The 18,780-nt window shown below is 44.6% G+C and overlaps 3 long non-coding RNA genes across 3 annotated transcripts in view; all 3 read left to right on the top strand.

Moving 5' to 3' along the window:
* LOC308070786 overlaps nucleotides 1–18,780 on the top strand; it is a 290,385-nt gene that overhangs the window by 203,484 nt on the left and 68,121 nt on the right. The window lies entirely within an intron of this gene.
* LOC308070789 lies at nucleotides 138–840 on the top strand. Its single transcript, XR_013930857.1, has 3 exons — nucleotides 138–227; nucleotides 329–461; nucleotides 821–840. It is a non-coding gene; the product is annotated as an uncharacterized lncRNA (long non-coding RNA).
* Nucleotides 866–1,680, top strand: LOC308070787. Its single transcript, XR_013930855.1, has 2 exons — nucleotides 866–939; nucleotides 1,495–1,680. It is a non-coding gene; the product is annotated as an uncharacterized lncRNA (long non-coding RNA).

Below are 18,780 nucleotides of genomic sequence, written 5' to 3' on the forward strand. Positions count from 1 at the left end.
GGGAGGGGAACAGGGGGTGCACAAAGGAGCCCTGCCCCAGGGCAGCGAGGGTCCCTGTCCCCAGCCTCCTCAGCTGCTCTGCCTTGCAGCTCTCGTCCCAGAAGTACAAGGAAGGGGAGCAAGCCCTGCAAGAGGCATGCAGGATAGAGTCCGAGCACCAGAGGAGGCTGCAGGTCATGGAGCAGCAGCTGGAGCAGCTGAAGCAGCAGGAACAGCGTCTTCACGAGGCAAAGACTCCCTTGCCTTTCCTTCTTGGCCTGGGGCCGCTGTGCCAAGGGCCTGAACCTTTGCCAACAGTTTCTCTCTCTTTCTCCCGGGGATGGGGCAGGAGCGGCTGAGCATGGCTCGCCAGAGGAGACAGCTCGAACAGATACGTGAGGAACTGCCCACCAACTCTGCGATGCTGCTGAACACAAACCAGGGCCTCAGTGCCCCTAGGAGAGGCCTCTCCAGCACACCGTGTAAGGCTTCCTGCACGCTGCTGGGGGAGGGGGGGGACAGGACATGCTGGGGGCCAGTTGCACTTGTATTCCACTTCTCAGGAGGCTTGGGATGTTCCTGGGGGCTCATCACACACTCAGATGTGAGTTGGCCTCCTCACATCCTCTGAAGGAGCTCAGCAGAGACCTCTGAGCCAGGGCAGTGCCAGGAGGGGGCAGAGGGGGCAGGAAGGGAGAGGCAGGTGGATTAAAGGCCGTTTGCAGTGGGAGGTTGGGGAGGACCCTGCTGCAGGGACATGCAGGCAGCAAAAAAAGGGACACTTGTCCGTCTGCTGTTCCTCTAACGGCAGCGGTACCACACGGTTGGGCTCTTGTTCCAGGTTTTCCACTTCCCACCAGCACGCTCCCTTGGCATAGCCCAGGCGGTAGCAGGGACACTGGGGCTGGCCCCACCGAGCTCTACGCCACATTGTTGCTGCTGAAGCACAGGGCCCAGCAGGTGAGGTGGTGGGAAACCAGGGCTGGAAAGGGCTTCAGACCAGCTGGGTGGGAGCAGGGCTGGGTGAAGCCTGGGTTGAGCCTGACGGCCACAGGGTGGGTGTGAGATCGTTGCTGGGCTGGGTGGGCTCGCAGAAGCCGTGGGCACCTAGAAGAGTGATACCAGCAGCAAGGGTTGGTGCGTCCTCACGGCTTGTTTCAGGCTGGTTGATAACATCCTTGGCTTGATGGCGTTGCCCCATCCCTGGGTGGCAGAAGCCAGCTCTGCTGGGCTCTGGCTTCATGATGTCCCCATCCTCAGCCCCCTCCTTCCCTGCTGGGTCCTTCCCCAGGCAGGGATGCTCTTTGAGCCTTCCTCTGTGGGCCTCACTCGGTGTGAGGTTATGGGCTCTGTGGGGAGCCCATACACCCCGGGGGCTACCACAGATGGGTACCTGCCCGCTGCTCGCCGCACGGAGGAGGGTTTGGGATACTCCCATCACTCGTGAGCAGCACCCTGGCCTGTGACCCCATTTCTGTGGCACTCTGATATCCGTGCCATCTATCCCTCTCTTAGGACCATGATTTCTTAGAGAAGGAGCAGTTCTTCCTGGACACCCTGAAGAAAGCAACCTACAACACTTCATCTCTGTCAGGCTGAGGAGGTGGCATCCCCACGCACCCCAAGGGATGGCTGTGCCTGTCCCCGCAGGAGGCTGCTGTGGAGGAAAATAAACAATAAATAATCCCAGTTCTCTGCTGAGGAAGTGTCCTCTTTAAAAGCAACCTCGGAGTGTTCAGAGCGTGAAATCCATCCCTGGGCTGGGAAGTCTGGCCTCCATCCCTCAGGGCCAGTGTCCCTGGCCACCTGGCAGGCACTGCTGGGAGGCAGTGGCCACCGTGGGTGTGAGAAACTATGGACTAGGGTATTGTTTATTAAGATTTATGTTAAGCTCAATGTAAAGTTTAGGCAACAAAATATATGAAAACGCTTATGCAAACAGCTACCAGACACTGCTTGTGAAAGATAAGATAACCGCCAGATGTCCAGGAACCGACAGAAACAAGACAGACAACCCCACATAAGGATATATGAGTGAAGGGTCAATACCTCCACTACTTCATGAACACGGGTAAAGATGTATAAAAAGGGACTGTTTGAACTGCTCAGGGCGGCAGTTGGTGGAGCGCAGACTCCCCTGCCGTCCAGCGCTGTCTTTGCTCATATTCTACTTGCTATAATTAATAAAATTTTAATTGGATTATGATCCGTTGTGGTCTCAATTTATAACAATTTCTGGTGCCGTGACTCGGATAAGGAACAGTGGGCTTTGGTCCTCCGGGGAGGCGCCCCGCGACATTTCGCGGCCCCGCGACCAACAGCTTACTCCAACCTTACCGACGAACCTAAATTCTAGAATAATGAGCAAAGGAGAAACCGGTAAAATCCCATAAAAATTCTGTGCACGAGAGTCCGGACGAAGATGCAGGACGCGTAAGTATATTGCGAATTTGTTCGCAAGGTTTGCCGTTCGGGCGGGATTGGGTTTCCTGGAATATAACGAGTGAGAGGTTCGATATACTGAACCAAGCGAGTGCGGACTCTTAAGTACTGCGTCTCCCATCTCCCGCGAGGGACTGGGCCAGGAACAAGGGGAGCGAGTGAGTGTATGTTTGTGGATATTCCAGAAGATGGGGGCGAAGGGCAGCAAGCCTTCGACTCCCATGGGAAGGGTACCCACTGTACCTAAGAATACCCCTCTGGCATATATCTTGGACAATTGGAGATATTTCCCTGGAACCCTAGGGAAAGATAAGCAGAAAGTGATAGAATATTGTACTAAGATATGGGGAGGGAAGAAGATTTCTAAAAATGTCTTTTGGCCAGTCTATGGGTCAGAAGAAGATTGGGTAAGACAGCAATTAAACCTCTGGGTTAATAATAAAAAAAAAAACACTTAACCCGGAGGAGAGTCAATATGCGGAGGTGTGGCTAAAAAACCGGGAGCTAGACTTTACCTGCTGAATGAAATAAAAAAACTAAACAAAAGAAAAAGAAGGGAGAGTTAGACGAAACCCTTCTAACCCCCCCTCCTTACATTCCTCCTCCTGCTCCTGCAGAGGTCCCCAGAGCGCCCACTCCCCCACCAGAGTCGGAACAAGGGTCTCCCCCTCTTCCTAAACGCGTAACTAGAAGTCAAAAAGGGGCAGCTCAAATATACCCCCTAAGAGAAAAGCCCATGGGGGGGGACCTCAACCTGTGATCGGATATATTTCTGTGCCTCTAAATTCGGCTGACCTATGAGATTTTAAAAGGACCGAGATGGGACACTTAATTGAGGACCCACTCGGAGTGGCAGAAAGATTAGATCAATTTCTGGGACCAAACCTTTATACTTGGGATAAGATGCAATCTATCCTTTGTCAATTATTTACTACCGAGGAAACCCAGGGACCCCAAGCAGATATTAAATGGCCACTCCAAAGACCTAATTGGGATAATCAGGATCCGGCGCATAGAACTCACATGCAGGACCTGAGAACTATAGTAATTCAGGGGATTAGAGAAGCAGTACCCCGTGGCCAGAATATCAATAAAGCATTTAATGAAATGCAAAAGAAAGATGAGAGCCCCACTGAGTGGCTGGAACGACTGAGGAAAGCCCTTCAGCTGTACTCTGGGGTAAATCCAGACAACCCTTTAGGGCAAGCGCTCCTCAAAACTCAGTTTGTGGCAAAATCATGGGAAAAACTTTAGCGGAACACTTCAGCAGGAGAGGACAGATAAGGGTGAAAGAAATAATTAAGCAAGAAAAGCAGATGGCCAGCAAGGGCATAAATTACCTTAGACTGATAAGAACACTGCAAATGAGCAAAAGGTGAAAAGTACACCATGAGGAAGACCTACAGCCTTCCTCCCATAGACCACTGCACACATTCTAAAGACCCCGGCCCACAATTTTTGGAAGAATCTGCACAAGCGTGAAAGACTGATAAGCTAATTAGCATACGAAGCGAGGGTAGGCGGGTTCAGGTAATGAATATGTATAGGCGTTAATGGAATATTCATTGTTTCAAGCTTATTTGCTGCAGTGTTGCTTATTTTGGTTACCGGATTTATGGAATGTGGAATTTGACTTTGATAATTGTTACTGTGATTTTGGCTATATTTTTGATAATAATAGTGAGCTCTTGGTGTTGCTGTAGAAAGATACCTGTGTGTTGCATTTTGTAAGTAGTAATTCTGTAAGTGATAAGTGTGTTCTGTGAGTGTAAGCTGGGAAAAATGGGAGGAAAGCAGAGTGGTGGGATTTTAAAGAAAAATCCGCTAGGGTGTGTTTTGAGTCACTGGAAGGATATTGGAGGATCCGCTGGTGGAAATGTGAATAGGAAAACATTGATAAAATATTGTAATCAATGGTGGCCGCTTTATAAGCTGGAATGTGGAGAAAAGTGGCCTTTTAATTAATAATTACAAGGTTATTAATAATTGTTATACTCATTTATGCTGGAAATGTGAGAACATTTCTGTATTCAGTATATTACAAATGTTGGTATGTGGTTATTGTCTTGAACATCCGAGGGGTGAATGTGAACCTCTGTATGTTTTAAAGTGTATATGGTGTAAAGAATTATTATATGTATGGTGGCGACAAGAAATTGAACGCCCTGACTGTAAGGTTTGGACGCCTTGGGATAAGAGAGAGAGCTGTAAGTGAAATTAGAGTCTCTGTGGCTGGGATAGCGATTGAGATAATAGTAAGAAAGGTCACTGGAAGGAAATGGGGGGGCAGCTGGGGGAAGCGTGAATAAGAGAACTTTGGCTAAGTACTGCAATCAGTGGTGGCCCCTGTATAAGTTAGGGGACAGAGAAAATGGCCCTTAAACGGCACACTGAATTATAATGTTTTGCTAAAATTAATGTTATTTTTAAGGCGAGAGGAAAAATGGGATGAAGTAATGTATGCTGGTATGTTTTTCACTCTGAGGAATCACCCAGAGTGGCAAAAGAGTGTGGTATTAACCTAGCTCCACAAGATCCCTTAATATTAGCAATGGAAAAGGATCAGAGGGGAGGTTGTGGTTCCTTCTATGGAGCAACCAGAATGAAACACGTTGTAAGATAAAAAAACTTGTGCTAATGTATGTAAGATCTGAAGCCGGGGGGGGGTGTGTGGGGTGTGGAGAGTAAAAAAACCCTGTGAAAGTGTTAAAGTATTGGGGTGAGTTTGTACAAAGCCCCGTACCCCCTCGAAGGTGCGGCTGAGTCACGCTGGACGCATGGCAGGGTGTTTGCTGTTTGCCTGCGAAGGCTGATATGTAATAACACAGACTTAAAGCAACAAGTAGCAGATGTGCATTCAGGGTAAGAAAGAGTTAAAACAGAAGTGCTGCTGCAGAGGCAGGCTTGTGTAACCTGCAGAGCAGGAAGAGCATCTCCTGCCCCGAACCCTTCTGCTGGTGGGGAGGAGGGGGTTGCTGTTGCTGACGATTGAGCAGAAGGACCTGACAATGTCACCCCGATTGCTGCAGCATTTGCAGCACAATAGGACCGGTAACGGCCCCTCTAGGGCAGGCAGCGGGTCTGAGGAGAGTAAAGGTGAATCTCTGATGGGGAAATTTAGATGTTTGAAAGTCAGTTGTGAATAGGACTGGATAAAGGTTCGAGTTGATTTTTACTAAGGTAATCGTGATGTAGAAAAGTTGGTGAATACAAAACCAACTTATTTGGTGTTAAACCTCAGTGAAAAGAATTTGTTACAGTTGTGGGAGCTGCTGGCCACCAGGAAAACATCCTGAAACCTTTAAAGTACAAACTAAGAAAACAAGTAAGAATGCCAAATTCACCAAAATCTTTAAGTGGAAAAGAAATCTTTAACCAGGCATATCTGGAAATAAATTCCAGGTAAGGAAAAAATGCTTTCCCTGTTACAGTAAAAATGATAAGGGGAAGGCCTGCCTAGTTCAGGTAAAACAATATCCCTTGCTCAGCAAGGCTATGGGGAATATTGGCAGAAAAACTCAAATAAAATACACTCTGTAGCAGTTCTACTAATGTAAATCTGTGTGTTTTACCATGACGGTGACTTGTTATGGGATGTGCAGATGACACTCTGCAGCAGCAGAGGAGGTAGGAAAGAAGGAATTATCCTTAATACCAGATGGTAAAATCCAAACTGTAAGTACAGATCAGGAGCCAAACTATTCTAATGATTCTCGATTACCTGCTAGCCGAAGAAGGAAGTGTTTGTGGTAAATTAAATGTTTCCAATTGTTATTTGAAAATTGATGGCAATGGTGAGGGAGTTAAACAAATCACATCAGAGACAGGGAAGTTAGCCCATGTTCCATCCGAACTCGGAAAGACTGGAATATTGACTTGTTTTCCTGGCTTCTCGGGAGCCCCTGGGTAAAACGAATCCTATTTTGTTATGTGGTTTAGCCACCTTATTGTTTTTGCCATGTGCTGTTCCATGTTTTATAAGATTAATTCAACACGTTGTAACTAACATGCAATTTGCTATTATGATTTCACCCAATGGCATTAAACAAATTCTAGTAGTACGCCGAAATGTACAGTCGACAATACAGATTATATAGTTAACACAATAACAATTTAACAGCAAACAGGAATCTGGGAATAATTAACTATTAACAATTCATACAACAATGTAGGCTGATGAAGAATACAAGTAGAATAGCAGAGAAAACAACCATCAGAAACGCACAGACGGGGATGTGGTAACATCTTTTATACTTTTCCACCTCCGCCGTAAGTTCTTGACGTGTGACAGCAGAAAAACGCACCCTCTGCCTAAACAACGAGGAAAAAAAAAAAAAAGGGGGGGTTTGATTCCCCTTTATAATGAACCATACAGGTTAGACGTTTAAAAAACACTCACCTTACGGGATGTTCAGAGGGGGAAATGCGCACTCCAGACCCTTCCTCCCTGGCAGGTGACGTGGCGGTCTGATGGTGAGAAAACATTGCATTGAAAGCAAGGACCTGTCATTTGGCCATAGTGCCATAAATGTTACCATTAACAAACTTACCGGAGTGGTAAGCTCGGGAAATGGGTCCAAGACTTCATCTGGACACTCAGCAGCCATCTTTCATCGTGTATGCCTTTGAACATGCGCATGCGCAATTTTAAACCCCACAGAATGTACTGGAACAATCTGGAAAGACCGCGCATGCGAAATCCCTGTAGTCTAGCCATGGTAGTGACGCATATATGTATATATATATATATATATATATATATATATATAAAATGCTTAAAGAAACTATAGTATTTATAGTTCATTTATTACTTAAGTGGAATGTATAGTTATAAGTGTTGTTTTTAGGTTTTGTTTTTGTAGGTTATTATTATATGTATTACCCAACCCTTTTGATTTATTTTGAAAACCATGTGTTAGATATAAAGTAAATTCAATGAATCATTTGACAACCAGTAAACAACAAATAACAATTTCTTAACAAACATGAACTAGAAGTTGAATAACAGAATAACAGTCCAGCAAAGTCTCATGTGAGGTGGAAAACAGGCTTCTTCACTCGTGAGTCCAGCACGGTCCTGAATAATGTCGGGGTGGTAACTCCATCTGTTCCCTCCACGATAGTCTGTCTCTGGTCCTTGGTATTTTTCTTCACGAGGTAATGAAAATGAACAGAAACAAATAACAAGTCACATGGTAACTGCTGGAGGTCAACAGTTTTCTTTTGTTTATATAACAGTCTCTCGCACTCTGCTTTGGTATCCCATGGGTTCCACTTCTCGGGGCGGATTGCGAGGAAGAGATCGCACTCTTCTGTACCGGCGTGACCAAAAACACTCACAAAAGCACATACTGATGGTTACTGTAGTCACGATGGGACAAAGGCTGAACAGCAAAACCGTACAGACTGTGTCGTCTCCTGCTCCCATCTTTTCCAAAATGATAAGGATTGTTTGTGGCAAGACAAACGAATTGGTCCGTGACCCTCCTGGTCAAGATTCAGGCTAACGCCCTGACCAAAACTGCACAATGAAAATGCATGCGCAGCCTAACCTTAAAGGGGCATGAAAATTTACCCCTTTAAATGCCCACCTCTTGGCTCTTGATTCTTAACCCCCACAAACAAACCTTATATATGCTAAGAAATGTTTTATTGTGCTTTGTTATGTCATCCTGTTATGATAATGTTTTGAAATTAGCTTATGACATGTTTGAGTTTTGAGTTGTTAGCTAACGTTTGTTAGGGATTTATAGTTCTTGTTAGTCATTTGTAGTTATTGCCTGTTATTGTTTATTGATAATGGTAAATGGGTTTAATGCTTAGATAAAGATTGTTAACCTCCTTTGTATAGTTGGCAGAATCTTTTCTCTGTCTCTATCTATGCCACCCACGGAGCAGCAATGTTGAGCCACGGGGCGGTGTGAAGGACGTTATTGGGACATCGCTATCTGTCTCACCATTGCTGGCTGACCGCAAAACAACACAGAGACGGAGATACCCGAATCACCCAGAATAGGAGATGTCCGGGGAATACCCTGCTTAAAACACCCCACTTCCAGACATGTATGTTGGGTTGTTTGCCGATGTCTAAATTGTAATAGAGATTGGTCCTGTGTTTCATTTAAGAGACAACCTTACTGTATGAAATGTCACAATGATTCGATACGTACCAGGGGACCAGAGGATCAAGTGGAAATTCGTAAATTATTTTGTGGATGGGAACTGTCAGTACCTGAACTTTGGGAAGTACATGAAACAGACTGGTACAGAGTTTTAAGAAGTGTACTATAAGATTCGCCTGGAAACGGACACAACAACCAAACAGGTGGAAATATATTTAAGAGATAACTAACTCTTTAGACCTTGGAAATTATTGACAGGATAACAGCAAAATTCCCCTCAAGACTACCTGCTGCTGCCGAGAAGATACTGATATCCCGTTGCTCTCTGCAAAAGAGTAGACGAGGAAGGCAGAGAGGTACTGAACAGTGGGGAAATGAAAGCTAGTATCCTATTAATGGTATTGATTACCATGACTTTAAAAAAAAACAAAAAAAAATGAGCATTACCCTTCAATTGGACCTTAGGTTGATGGGAAGATTCAATAGAAGTTCGGTACAACGTGACAGCCGGATCCCCAAAATTCCAAGTTAAATTGGAAGATTTAGTCTTTTATGAACTAGACCCACCCGGTCGATGAGAAAGAACAATAAAACCTTTTTATCTCTGCCCCAGTTCGAATCCAGGGAAAAGCTATTGCAATTTCCCTAATCACTATTACTGTGCATACTGGGGATGTGAAACCATAGCTTCAAACTGGGACGTAGCCATTAAAAATAGATTCTTAACTATAACATGGGGACCCGGAGGATGCAATCCGCCAGCTCCTAGCTGGGATAGACACGTAGAGGACCCCCATCTTGGCAACTGTAAGCTTGTTATGTACTAGAAATCCTGCAGCCTAATGACCACGGATGGCTATTAGGACGAACCTGGGGAATAAGATATTGGGAACCTGGAGCTGCTAGAGGGGTCTCTTCTATCTAGTTCCCCCAGTCTCTCCCCAAAAGGCAAGTAGTCCTGCTCCTGGCAAAGTTTGATGGCCCTCCACTGAACTCGCTCACGGATGAAAGACCACTCTCTCTTGCACTGGGGCCTCAAAATTATACCCAGGGAGCTGGACACAACCCAGGGACTGCCAGGTAGCAGCGTACAATCCCCTCCCTCAGTCCCCTGGCTATGCTGCTCTTCATACAGCCCAGGACACCGTTAACCTTCTCAGCCGGCAGGGCACCCTGCTGGCTCATTCTCAGCTCACTTTCTGCCAAGACCCTCTGGCTATTCCCAGCAAAGCAGCTCTCCAGCCAGGCAGCTCCAGCACGTGCTGTAGCAAACGGTTGTTCCTCCTACTCTCCTTCCACGAAGGTACGCTTACCAGACTTCTTCTGTCACTTCACCAATGTTCACTCAGGTCACAAACAGAAAAATGCAGGCAGCTTCCTACCATGCAATTTGATATGCGCCATCACTCCCATCATGTAACATGGACACCACAATTTTGCTTAGAAGATAAGACTTAGATGTGGATGCAGGAGAGCTGTGACACCTCCCCTGTGCACAGCACAGGCTGAATGACCAGCTTTTCTGGTCAACTGTATCTGCCTGAAAACTGGATATTTACTGCAGGTCGATACTTGAGCGTATTCAGGCGAGGGAACAGCTGGGGAAATGGTAGGTGAAGAACTAATTGCTTAGTGAAAAGGCTGCTTATTCCGTCTGACGTGCGGAATTAAACTCTGTAACTCGGGGTAAGTTATAAAGCGGGGTGTTTATTGCGGTGCCGGGTGCAAGGGGGGTCGCTCCTCCTAACTTGCACACGTAGTTTTACTCACGATACTTATTTACACAGTGAAGTTGGTTAGTTCTGCCCAAAGCCTACACCTACGAGATAATTATGGGTTAGTTGCCTTCTCGCTGCAGTTTAAAGGTAGAGTTCATTTTAAATTTCCTCCCCATGCTCCCCGGGCGGGGGGGTTCACTCTCTTCGGGGGGCCATTTGAGTAGGAGGTCAGGATCTCCCCCACCACAGTGATTGTACCCCGGTGTCCTTGAGCCTTACCCCTTCAGCAGCCCGTTTTCTTCCAGCAGCTCGCAGGCCCCTGCCAGAGGCTCCGTATTCACAGGCCGGTGGGGCTCAGCTCCCCCTGCCCTGGCTGCCCCCCGAGGCGCTGAGCGGGCGAGCCCCAGCCCCTCTCTGCAGGCAGGGAGGCTCCTGCCCGCCTGCCGGTGGCTGCTGGCCCCGGGGCGGCTCCTGCCTGCAGCCCGGCTTTCGGGGGGCACCGCGCTGTCTGGGGTCGGGGGGGCACAGCCCTGAGCGCTACAGCTTGCCTACCGGCAGGCAGAGCCACTCGGCGTTAAGGCCAGCGTAGTTTTTGCGTGTGTTTGGTCGTGATTTGGCTTCCGGAGAATAATGCTTTTGAGGTATGATGGCATGAAATCATGATTGAAACAGAGCAGGCATCTGCAGGAGAAATACCAGCTTGGGTGTAAGTCGGTGAACTGTATTGCCTCTCCCCAGCATTACCGTTGTTCGTTGTTGGAGGGAAATCGGTCGTGCCAGAGGTATTGTTAGAGTTTACCTGTCCAATGAAATGCCAGAGACTGGCCAATTAGAAAATGTGATTTATTAAAGCAAGCGACAAGTAAGCAAAACAGCGCTGGGCGGCCGGGGAGTCTCCTGCTCCACCAACGGCGCGCAAATTCAAGCAAGCTGAGCAAATTCAAGCAAGCTCTTTCGCTCACTCTTTGTTGCGGATGTCTTCAGTGAGCTGAAGGCTCTCCCTGTCATGGGCACTGTTGTTATGCTCCAAGGACACCGTGATTGTGGTGTTGATTGGTTCCGGCCCAAGCTCAACTATAAAGTGCCGACTCGAGGGAGGAAACTAGCTGTTAACTTGTCCTGCGATGGAGACATCAACAGAAGTGCCTCGGCTCCTCAGCATGTGACCTCTACTTGGGAGGACTATGTCTGGTTTCAAGCACCAGCGGCGCTCAAAGGCTTTCACGAATGACCCACACTCTGTAGAACTTTAATGGAATATCGAATAACCTTTGGTGCCGCTTTAAGCGATAACTTTATCAAATACAACTGTGTATTCTTGTCTGTCTGGATCCTTTATTCAGGGCGTCTACTACCTTCCTGTAGTTGAACCGTGTCCATCTGTTTTCATCTCCTGAATGGCTGTTGAAAGCAATTACCCTTTAAGGCACAGCTGCACAAAGATACAGTGATTCTTTGGGGACCTGAGTTATGGTACAGGAGACTAATTGGCGCGTTGGGAGTAAAACTTTCCTGCTGTGTACTTGCTGAACTGGCAAATACTGGATAAACCTTTTCCCTCCCGAGTTTTAATGCGGCCATTACTAAATTAGCTGATTGCTTGGGACTCTCTCTGGGTAATGTACATGACTAATTAATACACTTGGCCTTTACTAAAAAGGCTATAGCCATTCTTACCCGTAAAAGGAGACCTTTGTAGTCTGATCAGGCTTGAGTGAGTACTCGAGTGTTTGCCTATCTATTTGATAAAATTAGACTTCTCTATAACTCAATTTCAGTTACTTAATAACCCAAACAAAGAGTGGGACTTCTGAGTAATTGGGAGGTCTTGTACTGGTGACAAAAAGAGATTGATTGGCCCTGTGGAAGTGGGGAAGCACGTCTTCCTATTTTTTTACTAACCTTTAGCCCAACAGCCTTGACGGTCAGTTAGATATACAGTTAGAACTAAAAGCAAGCGGTTTCTGCTCTAACCCTCTTCAGAGGAAGTAGGACTGCGGCGAATGAAGAGACGGGACGCAGCTTGATGCAAGCAAATGTCAACTTATTGTACAGAAGCATGAGGTTTTATACACTTTCAGAAGCTGCGCGTTTGAAACAGATTGGTTCTTGAAGCTAAGCCTTGCATACTAGGCAATCCCCGATTGGTGGTTAGCTGCCATCAATTAACAGCAAGGTGTTACCTTTCCTTGGCGCCATCCATCTCCCACTCCCCTGTGCTCTGCAAACATGCCTCATCATGTTAATTGTTGTCTAGACAAGCTCGAGCACATTCCCCTCAGCAAACGGATTGCCACGCATGGTCCTAGTTTCCAGCCAGCTCCTGCATCTCCCCCTTCCTGTTGCACAAAAAGAACCTTTGAAACCGAACGAGTAAAAACAAGGTATAAGTAATAGAACAAATAAAAAACCAACTGAGACATATTATCAGTGTCAAAATAACCCGCTGTCTCTGTTCCGTACAATTTGACAATTGCCCCTTTTTGTTTTTGAACAGCTAGGACCAGGTTTGCCATGTTCTGCAGGGCCCTTGCAAACATGACAGCAACCAAGGTAATAGCAAACAAACAATACTGCCAGTTGAGTGAATGGATGCCAAAAAAGGCTGACATCTTCTCAGATTTTGATACCATGTTGCTGCAATGGGGCGCCTAAAATCCCCGCAGCACATACCATCCAAATCCTCACAGCCATGTCCTTGAACCAACAACAAAAAGCAGTGGCAATTTTGACTCACATGCTTAACTGCCTACCAAACAAGGTGATTTAACTCTTTAATGCTTTCCCTGCTGTTACTCCGGATAAGAGAAGAACCGCTGCGACACGTTCCCATCATAGCCTCCTACTACATTAGCATCTACAGAAAGACAATGATCGACATTCAAAGTGTAAACAGTATCATCTTCTTTTGGATTAACATTATACATAGGTGGAAGGGCACACCAAACAAGAACTGGTTCAGTCAAAAAGTTCGAAACATAGTGTGCCTTCTCTGAACATACCTCTGGGGTCATTCCCTTCATTCCCTCTTTTTTTATGCAAAGAGAAACACTTCCACCAAAACAGAGAAGCCCCTATTTACATCTCTGAGCCCGGACACAAACCGCAGCTGTATGCGCCACCAGGCTCAGGGCAGGAATCATTCATGCCGTTGCACAGCTATGTATCTCTACAAGCATGCAGACACCTATTAAACACTAGATAACCATGTTTATCTTTCCTATTCTCCTTCACAATACCTAGCTGTTTCTCCCATTAGTTTCCAGCCCGCTCCTGCATAGGACTCCTGCCCCAATATGCTAGCTTGTTCTCACTTAAGACAACAACAATAAAAGTTAGTTTCTTGCTTGCTTTTACTTCTAAGTCTTAGACTCTTCAATGTTTATGAAATGTGAAGAGGCGGTGAGGCGAGTGTGATCAAGTTCAGCACTATCTTTACTTGTCAAACTCCTGTTCAAAGTCAGAAGGTATTACTTGGGAGCAGAACTTGAGCCCTTTCTTCTGGCCTGGTGTCTAGTGCAGAATGGGAGAAGGAGGGAGGGTGAGAAACACTTGAGAGCTTTGAACAGTGTGTCAAAACTAGGTGTCTGCTGGACTTAACCTTCAGTCAGCTACTTAGAAGTGTCTGTAATGTAGTGAGCTTAACAGCTCCAAACAGCCCTATCCCATTTGAAGAGAAACTCGAGCCTACTGGTAGCAAGGTTGCTTGCAGCTTCTTGCTAGCAAAAATTGCACGATGGTGTGATAAGAATCGTTTGAAATGAGGGTAAAGGTTGAAGTAACCTGCTACACTTGGTGCATATTTTAACTTTACCATTTGGAATGGAATGATAAAGAACGAAGAGGAAATTAAGTTGGTATTTTTGAGCTTGGAGCACACTAGGAATGCTGTCTCTGCCTTGTTATCCATTAAACATCTGTTTACATAGTGTAGTAGCTGCTAAAGCTAGCCGTAGGGGGAAAACCTGTTAGAATGAAGAAAGCTGCCTTGTGTGCAGCTGCCCACTTGAATATGTAATTCCTGGTCTCTTGAATGAAACATAACTTGAACGTAGGAGTGTTTGTGCTCAGGAGATCAAAACCCTTTACACTTCCACCAAAGCTGCTTGTGATGCATATTTCAGACGCTAGCACTCGAGTGTTTAAAGAAGCTTTTAAACAGAAGCCTTCGTTCTAAGGATCAAGGGGCTGGTTTCTTTCTACTCTCTTCCCCAGATGAGTGCAGTGTTACTGCAGTAAACCGTTCATGTATTCTGTTACACTTGAACTATGAGTGCAGCAATGATACGGTGCCGGGAGTGAAAGAAGACAAGTTGCTTATTTTGGGGTTTTTTCTTTTATTCTTTAGAAAAGCTTTAGAGCTTCATTAACAATTTTAGTACTGTAATGATTATCAAAATGAAATGTTGTTTTCTCTATGTGATTACATTGGATTTATTTGATCCCTCAAAGTAAAGGTTCTGCTGGTGGCAGAACAACTTGCTTCTGTTCTATATATGTATCTAAAGTGCATGTTCACAGCTGTTCCACCTTTCTGACAAAGTGCATGATGTCTTGTGCCAGAAGCTTTGGTTCCTCAAAGGCAGCAAAATGCCCTCCACGTGGCATGTAAGAGTAAGTGATGATGTTCTTGAAGACCTCCTTTGCCCAGACCCGTGGTGTATGTACTAGCTCCTGAGGAAAAAGCTGCAGTCCCTGTGGGAACATACACTGCAAACCTAGAGGACATTAACTAAGTGCCTTTTTGAAAAAAGTCCTGGGGAAATTCTATAAAAACCTCCTGACTCTAGTAATTGCCACAGTCAGCTGGCAGAGCTTCACCGCAGCGACACATTTTGTGGTTTGTACTCTGCTGAAAAGCTTTGCTTGTATTTGAGTCTCCTTGAGTATGAGAATATTATACCCAAAAACGTAAAGTAGAGCCAACTTCGCACACGGTTCAATCTTGAAACGTTTCCTATTTTTAAACTTACCTTGTTTTACAGTTTTGCGATAAATGGCAAGACGCATCACCTCTTTGTGACAGTCAGAAATGAGCCTGCTCAAGTTTACTTTAGAATTTATAGTACCAGCGTAACGAATGAGTTGAGGAAAGGTAAGCTGGCTCGGTCTACAAAGGAAAAGACTCTTCTATTTGTTTGTGTGATCAATCACATGGAATTCCGTTCTGCAGCATTTTCTGGTCAGCCTCTCTTATAGTCATCTTAAAGTCAGTGGCTGTTAGAAGGTGCTTGGTTTGTTAGAAGGTACTGCTCTCCAGATTGCTTCCCCAAGTTTGTGCTTAACACTTGCAGTCGTTAGTTTTATCCACCACTAAGCCGTATGCTTCCTAATTCAGTTTAAACGTCTCTCTTGGAAATGCTCCTGATTTTCTGTTTTGTTTTAACTGAACTGAGCCAGAGATCACATTTGTTTGGTGACTAAGTATATAGACCTGTAGTTTGAACACAAGACTGAATATAGTTTGATATGTCCGCTGCATTGTCTTGGCTACAAGCTACTTTGTGTGAATTACAGGTTCAAAAGAAAAATGACTCAACTATTTTTATCAAAAGAAAATAAGAACTTAGATTATTTTTTTTAACAACTTAAGTTTGCTGTTTTAAAGTAATCTAAATGTTTATACAGGCAAACGTGGTTCAATCTCATTTGCAAATCTTTCTTACACCTACCACTTCATTACCTGGCATCACCTGTTAGACCAGGGTCCTTGGAGATGTTCTCCTTGTAGAATCGCATTGAGGACACAATGGAGGATGTCACGCAATAAATCATCACATTGGCCAAAAGCTCATCAAGAGTGTATTTGCTATTGATAGAAAAAGATGAAGACGTTTCATTGGAAGCTGTTTCTCAATACGCTATATTGGGCTCATGCCCTGAAGAACAGTTGTTCTTGTTCTCCACTTGTTTTCAAGCAGCAAATTAATTGGCACCCATGTGCCCAGAGCAAAACTGCCCGGTGCTGAAGCAGTAGTTTGCAGGCAGTCTGCTGTGAGTTTACACTACTACTTGTCATGTGTAACCTTTCATGCTCAAAATTCAGCTTTGGCCAGTCTTTTACCTATCTCCTCATTAGTTACCATTGCTCATTCTTTTAATGAGTCCTCTCATGGAAGAGCACCTGTTTTCTTACCTTTCCAAGCCTCCATCATCTTTATGCAGAAATGATTTATCTCTCCAGGTAGAGAATTTTTCCAATATATATGCAGCAAGCCCCCCAGGGGAGTCATTCAGTCCACAACCTAATTCAAGAGAAGAAGAGAACCATTGCAGTTGCCTGGCATTGCAAATACTTCAGTGGGAGTTAAACTGGACTTACATCAATTCTTCAGAGTTTTCTATGAGAATTCAGTAAAGAGTGCGTTTTACTAGCCCTGGTAGTACTTTATTCTTGAAAAGTTCACCCCAATGGAATTTTGGCTATAACTGACAGCACTATAAAGTTGAGCAATTCCTATACAAAAGAAAATAGGAGTTAAGAAAATCCTCTGGGCTTCTTGGTAATGTGTGGCAGAAAGAGCAAATTCAGATGTAAAGGGATTACACTCTGAAAAGAAATTTCAGATAAACTGTTTGGGAGCACTGTCCTGCTTAGGATGGCTAACTGGGACCCTGAGTGCTGTTCACTTTCTATGTAATTTAAACAACAGTGGAGTGTTGTGTATCTGCTATCTGCTCCTGCCTTTGGGGAATGCTAACAAACATTATAAACACAGCATATTATATCTGTGTTTTAACCTGTAAAACGGGTGGGGATTACTTCAGCAGTGGTAGAGCTTGCCTTGGGAAAATTCCTGTACCACACTCTAGGCTGTAGTTTTACAGTATCCTTAGAATTGCCTACTCTCAAGTGTATTTTAGTGTGACTTTAGCACTGAATGACTGCGTAGAAGATGATGCACAATGTGATTTCAATTTAATAGTGGACATAGTTAATGCAAAGTAAGTTTGTGCATTGGCACAACAGTTTCCCTGTGCTGTCAGGCCTAAAGTGATTTGCTACACATCAAAGTCATGTAAATGCTTTGACCAGCAAAGGTAGGGCAGGCTAAAATGTGCCAGCTAACATATGACCCATCTGGAGGTGAGCATTTTCTGAGCTGAAAGCTGTCTCCGAATCACTGTATTCAACTTTCATGGACTGGATGCTCAGAAATACCAGTCTTGTTTGCAGCTTACTAATGATTCAACCTGTACACATCTTAGGTACCACAGCTTCTGGTGAGTGAAAATACTGTAGCTTTGCTTTAAACCTGCCTAATGAGAACTAAACTGATAATATAGATATTTTTTGAGACTAAGCAGGGAATATGTATTTTTTCCCCCTATTTATTTTCTGCCTTTCACAGTGTGCTACAAAATCCCTGCTCTTCTTTTTTTCCAGGTTAAAGAGTCCTAGACTACGTACAGTGCTTGTAGGGAAGCTGCTTGGTCACTTTAGGGTTCTTTTTCTCCCCTTCTTGTATTCTTTTGATTATAAAATATATTAATGAAACAGGGGTGGAACAGATTCTAAATATCATGGATTTAGTGTTTTGTCTTACTCTCTTTTTGCTTTCTTTAAGAGTTTGTAAGATTCTCTTAAAGTCTGAGCTGGCTGACGTTTCAAAGCACTGTCCTTGACTCTTGGATTCTCTCACATAGCAGCAACCAAACTAGAGCCCATTGTGATTTTCTTCCTCTGCTTAAATTGCTTTGGACTTTGTTGACATCAGTTTTTATTGGCCAGTTTAATCAACCAGTCACTTAACTGCAGAGAGTTACCAAACCATTTATCTTTAGATTAAACCAAACCCTGGATAGGTGTCAGATTTTCACTTAACCATTAACTTTTATCTGTAGAGAAATTAAGATCATATTGAAAGGTACGGGTGCCAGCACAGATTTTTGTGATACTCTCTCTCCCCTGGAACTTGCTTACTTATTTATATTCATGAATTCTCATGTTAACTAGTTATTAACCCATGAACTTTATCTTTTTCTTAAGGCAGTTTAATGTCTTTAAGAACACTGGGGGAAGGAACCTCAACAAAAATTTTTTTGGAAATTAAATATGTTCCATTACTAGATCCACAGCTTCTTGATCCTGCCAGAGCTCTGATATTTGAAGCGTGATTTCCCTGTGATATTATCACCTGTAAATGAATTCTCCTTTTAAAAACATTTCTGATAGTTTTCTGATCAGACACTAGACATACTGGTCTTTGTTTTTCTGGGGGCTGTCTTCATTGTTTGGCTTTTGAAAAGAAAACCCCAAAAACCCCAACCTGGTATCTGGTTTGTCTCCTTTTATTTCTCTGATATTGCAATCAGTTCAAGCAACAGACTAGGCATTAGCTGACGTTTCACTTTGAGTTTCCTCTTTTCCAGTTAAATGCCAGGATGGGGTGCTATTCCTTCTATGGTCTCCGTACCTGACGCCAGTCTGAGACAACTCTGCTGTCTTTCCTGATGAGGGTTTATTTCAATAAAGGAATACCCCATAATCTTTGATAATATTATACAAATAAATCATG

This window comes from Falco punctatus, assembly GCF_963210335.1.
Source record: "Falco punctatus genome assembly, chromosome: 10".
Taxonomy (NCBI): Eukaryota; Metazoa; Chordata; class Aves; order Falconiformes; family Falconidae; genus Falco; species Falco punctatus.